The following is a 9,974-nucleotide window of genomic DNA, read 5'->3' on the forward strand; positions in this document are numbered from 1 at the left end:
CAGAGTTTATTAGTCATCTCCAGTCAGCTATCTGAACTTCTCTCTGATAAGCAGAGTCTTTGTTACCTAAGAAGAAAATTTCACTTTCCTCTCCATGCCACTACATCTCCCTGATTAAAGACAAAGCACATCATTTTTATTTTCTTCTTATTATTTTTGTTATATGTTATCCTGCAGACAGGATAGCAATGGGAAGAATGAGACTAACTGTCTTTATGTCCAGTTTGGGCTAATGACACAATAGCATTTCTCATTAGATATGAAAAAAACACAGGGAAATTGTCTTCCCATGTTATCAGTCTACGCCATCATTTATTCCCATTGGCAGCCACATGGAACCCATACTGTTGAAGCCTCATTTGACAAATAGAAAATCCTCTGTATCCCTTCCTATAATTACTGTTTACTCCAGAGTAGTCTGTCTCCATTATGTTAACATTAAATAAGCATTATGTCTGTCATAAACAGCAATAACTATTCTTTATTCCAAATGCCACTGATTCTCCATTTGTGTTTGAAATCAGTGTCAGTTTGGAAAATAAAAACACACTGGTTTTGAAATTGGATGATTGTGTTGTAAGATATTTCCAACTGCTTGCCTAATGTGCTAGAGCTGTGTAAATCATGATGGTGGAATGCTTGGGAGAGCAAATCCCTATAGTCAGCAGCTTAGTTTCAGATTCAACTCTGCCACATACTAGCTCTGTGATAATGGTCTAATCTTGTTAATTATCTGTGTGTAATACCATTTCTCTAATTTACTTCATGAAGCTTTGTTAGGTTGAAATAATGTAATATTTATAAAATCTAATAATAAGAAATGAAAAAATCTCAATATAATAATCAGTTAATGTTACTTTGTCAATGGAAACTTTTATCTGCAAGTTTCTTGCACATTTTTTCAATGGATCTCACATAGTTATGTTTGTTTTCAATTAACAACATTCCTCTATGATGTTATTCTCACATTGAGACCCTTCCTAGAGGTTTCAACATAATTTTTAGAAACAGCCAAATAAAAGTGACTTTACTTTATTATGTATCTTTAGAATCTGTCATCTGTGGCAGTCTCCCTTTCTAGCCATGGAGGAGCATATTGTTGGTTATTGGCAAATCTGTCACCATTTAATTGGTATAAGATTCTGACTTACACAAGTAACGTTCTTCAATGTTAAAAACCTGGAGTGTTTCAAGTTACTTGGCAAGCTTTCCTAACTAGTTTTCAAAAAGAAAAATTTTTAAATAAAAAGTGAGTTTATTTTTATAAACTGTCTTTATATTCCTGTCTTATATAGATTTGTGTTATGTTATTGGTGAGTCACAACTAAACCATTTTGTATTTGAAGGAAACTGTGGGCAAAGGTACGTAAGGGCAAATAAGAGAAAATTTCCTGAGTGACGAGGATGAGTCAATGAAATATCAATAGCAGCATTTTGCTGAAGAAAGAGCTTGAGTTTTAGGTTTGGATAGAGCTTAAATTCAAGTCCTGATTCTTTCCACCTTGGGGATCATGGGCAAGGCCTATATCTGAGCCTTGGTTTCTTCATTGGTTAAGTGGAGATAATAAAAGTACTTAGCATCTATTGAGAACTCACAATATAAAAAGCACTTTATTAAACATGCATCATTTAAGTTAATTTTCAGAAAACACAATGAAATGAGTTTTATTAATATGCTCATTTTAGATATGAATAAACTAAGGCCTTCAAAGTTCAGGTGACTTACCCAAGATCACACAGTAAGAAGGTGGGAGAGCCAATATTTATATCCAACCATCTTGTTCTAAAATCTGTACTCTTACTAACTACATTAAAATGTCTCTTTATTACTTTGTAATGAGAATTATATATATATGTATATTTGTATTTATATTTATATGAATATGTATGTGTACATGTATTTCTGTGCATGCAGTGTGTATTGTGTATTAAATGTCTCTCACAGGCAATCAAAAAAAATGGCTTTTATTGCTGATGATCTCTTCTAAGAGCATACCTTCAAAAATTTTAACAAATTTGACTAATTATAATTACAAGTATTAATGTATTTTCCCTTAACCTTTACAAAAACAAATATCATTATCTATTATTTAAGTAAATAAGTAAAAATAGAACACAGGCACAATTGATTGATGTGCTCTCAGTCATATAGCTATTAAATGGGAAAACTAGGATTTAAACTTAGTCTTCTGGCTCCAATATATAGGCCTTTTCACTATGACACCCTATAGATTTAAACTATATCCCATGGTTTATAATGTAATATTGACAACTATTTTGTTAACAACATATTAGACTTTTTTTCCCCTACACCTTTAAAAAAATAACTTTTCCATTAGTCTTTGAACATGTGCCAGGAATATGGTTAGTATATGCCTGGCAAGGTGACTGAATATCTTAATCACCAGCAAGCCCTTGTCTACAAATATATTAATTATGTAAATTAAGAATGTGGCAACGTTTGATAGATGCTCTAGTTTTCAAAGGTCTATTAATAAAGACATCTATAATTTTCTTACCTTATTATTGCATAAAAAGATATGTGTAATGATACAGATGAAGCTGCCAAAATCTTTGATTTTTAATGGAAAGTGAAAGCAAATTGGTGTAGTCTTGGGTAGATGAAAGGAATACTATACCACAATACAATGCATTTTTATTAGCGATTGAGCTCATCTGGGAATCATTTCTGTTTTGATTTGTGATGATAAATTGACACAGACAAGGAACCAGAAACTTAAGCAGATGTTTACACTTCATCATTGTATAGCAACTGGTTTTTCTGCAGTGATATATAATCCAATAAAAGACAGACTTAAGTTGTTAAGAAATCATAGAGAACTGAGTTCAAATCTAATGTTCACCATTCAGTAATTGAAAAAAGCATAGGTGGGTTATTTATCCTTCTTAAGTATCATTTGTAGGATCCTGTGGTGGTTTGAAGCTGTAGGTACTCCAGGAAAAACATGTTCTTAAATTTAATCCATTCCTGTGGGTACAAACTCATTGTAAATAGGACCTTTTGATAAGGATACTTCAATTATGTAATGACACACCTCAATCAGGATGGGTCTTAATTTTATTACTGGAGTCCTTTATAAGAGAATGAAATTCAGACAGAGAGAAATTTGCAGAAGCAGGAAGCTGAAAATAAGGAAACCTGGAAGTGAAGGGAGAAACAGTTCAGTAGACACTGCCATATTCCTTCCAATGCAACAGAAGAGTCAAAGATCATGGGCAGCCAGTCTTCAGGAAGAAAGCATTGCCTCGATGATGCCTTGATTTGGACATTTTCCCAGCTTCAAAACAATAAACTAATTAATTAATTAATTAAAAACACATAAATAGATAGATCAATTGATAGATAGGTAGATAGATAGATACAGATAGACAGATGATAGATAGACCAAAAAGACAAAACCATGAGCAAAATAAATGCCCATTGTTAAATGTGACCTATTTCATGGTATTTGCTTTAAGCAGCCTAGGAAACTAAAAGAGAAGCAAAGTTGAGTTACTGTGAGAATCACATGAGAAAATACCTTTGGAATTTAGCACAAGGCCTATTAACAATTACTGTTGCTGGTGTTATATGAGGGGCAGGAGATTTTCTCCAATTTCTCTCTGTTAAAGGTAAAAAGGTACTACTCATTGTTGATAGTATCAATCTTCCTCATAATTTTAGGGAACCTTAGTTTGGTAAGGGGTTACTAATTTTTGTTGTTGTTTTGTTTGTTTCTGTTTTTTAAGATGGTACCAGGGATTAAACCGAGGACCTCTTACATGGGAAGCAGGCACTCAACCACTGAGCTACAAAGACTGCCCTATTAAATGCTTTTAACAGTCTTTTTTTTTAGCACTTGATTATTATGCCTTGATTTTTTAATGTTTATTATTTTACTTTGATATGTGGTGGATATTTTATCAAGTATTATAATGTGGATGGGGGCAGGGATTGGAAGGAAGTAATGGGTAATGATTAAGAACTGTCCTTACTTTCCAGAAATTCATATTCTACAGAAGACAGACATGAATACAACTCCATTGTGCTGTAAATTTTAGATTATGGGGGAATAATAGAAGAGTTATTACATATCGGAATGAGGAAAAACTAAGTCTGCTTTAAAATTTGGGGAACATTTAGAGCAGGAATTTCACCCTGAAAATAGGAAATCATCAGGATATTAAAATGGAAGGAAATAACCAAGCAGAACTTAAGTAAAGTCCTTAGGAGGAAATACAGTATAGACAATAGTTGAAGACTGTGAAGACAAAAAATGCCGAAGAATAGAGTTCAGGGGAGAGTAAGAAAAGGGTCATTTCATGTCATGCACAGGAGCCCTCAAGTCAAGTAGGTCATTCCTAATCACTGATGAGATAAAGAAAGGTCAATTTAGGAAAACAATTACAGAATGTTATGTTAGTTTGAAATGCTACTGGTTATTTGGGTTTGAAATCTCAGCTATTTGTAATTGGATATTTCATGGTAATTTGCCACCTTTTATGTTTTATAGTTTTGAACAGTTGGTTCATGTTAAGTAAAAGATGTTTATTTAAATTTTAAAACTCTTTTGTCTCCCAAGAGTTGCTCATATTCTGAAATGTGAAGGCAGCAATTTCTAAGACAGCCTCTGCATTGCCTATACAGTGTGCAAGGGATTATTGTTTCTGAGTGTGTTTTTCTGTTAATGTCTGCATTTATAAATCTTCTACTATACGAATAGTACTGAATTCTGCCCCCACCCATATGTGAGATAGATAGGATTGTGATCCTATTTCTAATTATGGCCTTTGGCAACTCATTCCCAGATCAGTGAGAGATTTTTAAAAATGAATTGTACTTTGGCTTTTGAATTAGGCAGGGATTTCAGAACCTGTTCCCTACTATGCATAGACCTGAGTACTCTTCTCTTTTCATTTGCCTTTTAAAACCTCAGCCCCTCTACACAGCATTGTCTTCTGATATTCCAATGGGTCATATCATATCAGTTATTGTTCACAATTCTGGTTTGCATTCTCTCTCTTTTTCTGATATATAAACATTTTCCTACCTTGCTTTTTTGTTCCCTATTAGGAGGTACTAGGGATTGAACACAGGACCTTGTACATGGGAACCAGGTGTTCGATTACTGAGCTATATCCACTCCCCAATGAGAGTTGTTTTTTTTTCATTTGTTTGTTTGTTTTGTTTTTAGGAGGTACCAGGGATTGAACCCAGGACCTCATACATGGGAAACATTTGAGCTTCCTTGCTTTTTGTAATGACAGCTTCATTGTGATATATTTCACAATTGTTACAATTTACCCATTTAATGACTTTTTGTATATTCATGGAGTTGTGCATCTATTATCACAATCAATTTTAGAATATATCATTCATGTCATGTAAATGCAATCATATAATATGCAGTCCTTTGTGACTGGATGCTTTCACTTAGCATAATTTTTTCAAGGTTCATTCATTATTGTAGTATAGAACAGAATTCCATTCCTTTTACTCTTGAATAATATTCCATTGTATGGACATACCACATTTTCTTTATTCATCTGTTGTTGGATATTTGGGTTACGACAATTTTTGCTATTATGGGTCATGCTGCTATGAACATTCATGTACAGGTTTTTGTGTGGACATACCTTTGCATTTCTTTTGGGTACATACTAAGGAGTGGAAGTGCTGTGTCAAATGGCAATTCTATGTTTAACATTGAGACACCGACAGACTCTTTTCCAAAGAGTTCCTATACTTTTATAATCCCAACAGAATTCTCTCTGTATCCTTAGCAACACTTGTTATTATTTTTCTTTTTTCTTTAACCATACTAATGAGTATGAAGCAATATTTTTTATTTACATTTCCCTAGTGGCTGAGGTGCAAAAGTATTTAATTTTGAGGAGGCCCTAATTTATCTATTTTTTTTCTTTTGTTCCACCTGCTTTGTGTGTAAGGTCCAAGAAACCACCACCTACCATAAGGTATTTAAGATATTTCCCCACATTTTCTTCAAGTAGCTTTATGGTCCTGGCTTTTATATTTAGGTCTTTGATCCATTTTGAGTTGATTTTTATATACAGAGTGAGATAGGGGTCCTCTTCCATTCTTTTGGTTATTAATATTCAGTTCTCTCAGCATTATTTTTTGATGTGACTGTTTTGTCCTGTTAGGATGGACTTGATAGGTTTGTCAAAAACCAGTTAGCTGTAGATGTGAGGGTTTATTTCTAAATTCCAAATTCTATTCCACTGATCAATGTGTCTATCTTTATGCCAGTACCATGTTGTTTTGACCACTGTAGCTTTGTAATATGCTTCAAGGTCAGGCAGTGAAATTTCTCCCATGCTGCTCTTCATTTTTAGAATGCTTTTGGATATATGGGTGCATTTTCTCTTCCAAAAGAATTGGGTAATTGCCTTTTCTATCTCTGTAAAGTAGGCTGTTGGAATTTTGATTGGTATTACATTGAATCTATAAATCAGTTTGTGTAGGATTGGCATCTTCACAATATTTAGTCTTCCAGTCCATGAACATGGAATGCCTTTCCATGTGTTTAAGACTTCATTGTTTTCTTTTAGCATTGTTTTGTAGTTTTCTGCATAAAGGTCTTATACTTCTTTGGTTAAATTGATTCCTAGGTATTTGAGACTTTTTGTTGCTATTATAAATGGAATTTTCCCCCTGATTTCCTCTCAGATTGTTCAATAGTAGTATGCAAAAACATTACTGATTTTTGTGTGTTGATCTTGTATTCTGCCACTTTGCCAAACTCATTTAGTAGCTCAAAGTAACTTTGTTGTATTAGTCAGCCAAAGGGGTGCTGATGCAAAGTACCAGAAATCTGTTGGCTTTTATAAAGATATTTTGGGGAAAAGCTTACAGTTTAAAGGCCCAAAGAGTCCAACTTAATATACCATAAGAGGTTATTTCAGCACCAAATTTCTGCGACATGTGTTGAAGCAAGATGATGGACGATGTCTGCAAGGGTTCAGCCTCCTCTTCCTCTTAAGGCTCCATGGGTCTGTCTTCCTCCAATCTCAACTGTAGGCTGGAGGGCTCATTCTCTTCTGGGCTCAGCTGCTCTTGTCTCTTCACAAGATCAGCTATAGACTATCAGGTAAATGACTGATCTCTCTTCCCTGGGGCCACAGGATCAAAGTTCTTTCCACTTCCATGTCTATTGGAGCTCTTTCTATTCTTCTGTGTATTTCTTCTCTGTGTATTTACTTCTGTGTATCTCCTTGACTGAGTGTTTATTTATATAGCTCACAAAGGGGGCAGGGATTCAAACTGAGTTTCTTTGATGTCATGGTCAAATCAAAGCCCTAATCTTAACATAGTTTAATCAAAGGCCTTTAAACTAAATCTAATAGAATCAAATGGTATCAGGCTCAGAAGAACAGACCAGTTTACAAACATAATCTCTCTTTTTAGAATTCATAAATAATCTCAAACTGCCAGTCATAGACATTTCAAAATTTTCTAAATACAGGATCATGTCATCTGCAAATAGTGAGAGTTTAACTTCCTTTTTTCCTATTTGAATGCCTTAAATTTTCTTCTTGTCTAATTGCTCTAGCTATAACTTCTAGTACAATGTTGAATAACAATGGTGACAGTGGGCATCCTTGTCTTGTTGGCCATCTTAGAGGGAAAGTTTTTAACCTTCCCCCATTGAGTATGATGTTGCTGTGAGTTTTTCATATATGCCTTTCATCATATTGAGGAATTTTCCTCCTATTCCTATCTTTCTAAGTGTTTTTATCAAGAAAGGATGCTGGATTATGTGGAATGACTTTTCTGCATCAATTGAGATGATCATGTGTTATTTTTCCTTCAATTTGTTAATATGGTGTATTACATTGGTTGATTTTCTTATGTTGAACCAGGCTTGCATACCAAGAATAAATCTCACTTAGTCATGATGCATAATAAATCTTTTGATATGCTGTTGGATTTGATCTGCAAATATTTTCTTGAGGATTTTTGCATCCATGTTCTTTAGACAGAGTGTTCTGTAATTTTTCTTTCTTGTATTGTCTTTAACTGGCTTTGATATTAGGTTGATTTTGGCTTCAAAAAATGTGTTGGGCATTTTTCCCTCCTCTTCAATTTTTTGGAAGAGTTTAAACAAGATTGATGCTATTTCTTCTCAAAATGCTTGGTAGAATTCACCTGTGAATTTTTGATGACAGATTCAATCTCTTTAAATGTGATTGGTTTGTTAAGTTCTTGTATTTCTTGTAGTGTCAATGTAGGCTGTTTGTGAATTTCTAAGAAATTTGTCCATTTCACTCAGTTGTTTAGTTTGTTGACATACATTTTCTCATTATATCCTCTTATGATTCATTTCTATTTCTTTGAGGTCAGTCATGACTTGTCCCCTTTCATTTCTTATTGTGTTTATTTGCATCCTCACTCTTTTTTACTTCATTAGTCTAGCTAGGAGGTTGTCAATTTTACTGATCTTTTTGAAGAACCAGCTTTAGGTTTTGTTGAATTTCTCTACTATTTTTTGTTCTCAGTTTCATTTATTTCTGCTCTAATCTTTGTTTCTTTCCTTCTGCTTGCTATGGAATTGGCTTGCTGTTTTTTTTTGTTTGTTTGTTTGTTTGTTTTTCCTAGTTTCTCCAGTTGTTTGGTTAGATCTTTGACTTTAGCTTTTTCCTATTTTTTAATATAGGAGTTTAGGGCAATAAATATCCCTGTCGAGACTGCCTTCATTGTATCCCCTAAGTTTTGATAAGTTGTGTTCTCATTTTCATTTTTCTCAATGTCTTTGCTGATTTCACTTGCAATTTCTTCTTTGACCCACTGATTATTTTTGATGTGCTGTTTAGCCTCCATGCATTTGAAAATGTTTACCTCTTTCCTATTATTGATTTCCAGTTTATTCCATTATGATCTGAGAAGGTGCTTTGTAAAATTTCAATCTTTTTTTTTCTATTGAGAGCTGCATTATAACATAACATGTGTTTCTATCTTAGAGAAAGATCCATGGGCACTTGAAAAGAATGTATAACCCACTGAGCTTGGATGCAATGTTCTGTATATGTCTGTTAGGTCTAACTTATATATAATGCTGTTCAAGTTCTCCGTTTCCTTATTGATCATGTGCCTATCTAATGATGTGAGTGGTATGTTAAAGTCTCCAATGATTATTCTAGAGTTGTCTATTTCTCCCTTCAGTTTTTTCAGAATTTGCCTCAAGTATTTTGTGGCACCTCATTAGATGCATAGATATTTATTGTTGTCTCTGTTTGCTGTTCAGTTGCTCATCGCTGTTCGGTTGCTCATCTCTGCCCGCAGCAACGCGCTCCAGTCAGAATTTCTCTGCATTGGGGGCGGGGGGGGGGGGGGGGGGGGGGAAGAATGCTCATCTAGGTCTTCCAAACTCAGGGGAAGGAGGCTCTTAGGCGAGGGTAAGGCGACAGAGGTATTTAGCACTTAGCACATTCAGTCACACAGCACACACACAGCACACACTGAATGAGACTCTGGAGACTGTTTAATGGGAGGAAGCAGGTCCGTTTATTGTAAAGGGGGAGGCTATTTTATACTCTTTTTTGAAGGATCGTGTAAAAGGTTGATTGGATGATATTGAGTGAAGTGAGACACACGTCAGAGTTCTACTGCTGGTTGCCGTGCTCTTATTGGGTCTGTGCTCACTCAGTTTCAGTTGCCTTTTCCTGGAAATGGACTGGTTTCCAGTATATGCTGAGTCATTGCCCCAGGCGCTCCTTTGTTACTTTCATGCCGTTTGGTTGGGACTTTCCCGCTCTTTTGTTCTTTTGCCCCTTTTGGTTGTCCCAGGTGCCATTTTGATAGCGCTAGGCTCCATCTTCCCTTAAGGACTTTCCAGTGGGGGGAAGTCCCACAATTAATGACTACTATATCTTCCAGGTGGATTGTCCCTTTTATTAATATAGAATGGCCTTCCGTATCTCTTATAACCTCTATTTAAAGTCTGTTTTGTCCC

At 34.8% G+C, this 9,974-nt stretch overlaps 1 non-coding gene across 1 annotated transcript; it reads left to right on the plus strand.

Annotated features, from left to right (window-relative positions):
* The first annotated feature begins 1,033 nt into the window (after positions 1–1,033).
* Positions 1,034–1,164, plus strand: LOC111762340 (small nucleolar RNA SNORA24). The gene has a single exon (XR_002795472.1). It is a non-coding gene; the product is annotated as a small nucleolar RNA SNORA24 (small nucleolar RNA).
* Positions 1,165–9,974: the final 8,810 nt, after the last annotated feature.

This window comes from Dasypus novemcinctus, chromosome 2, assembly GCF_030445035.2.
Source record: "Dasypus novemcinctus isolate mDasNov1 chromosome 2, mDasNov1.1.hap2, whole genome shotgun sequence".
Classification (NCBI taxonomy): Eukaryota; Metazoa; Chordata; class Mammalia; order Cingulata; family Dasypodidae; genus Dasypus; species Dasypus novemcinctus.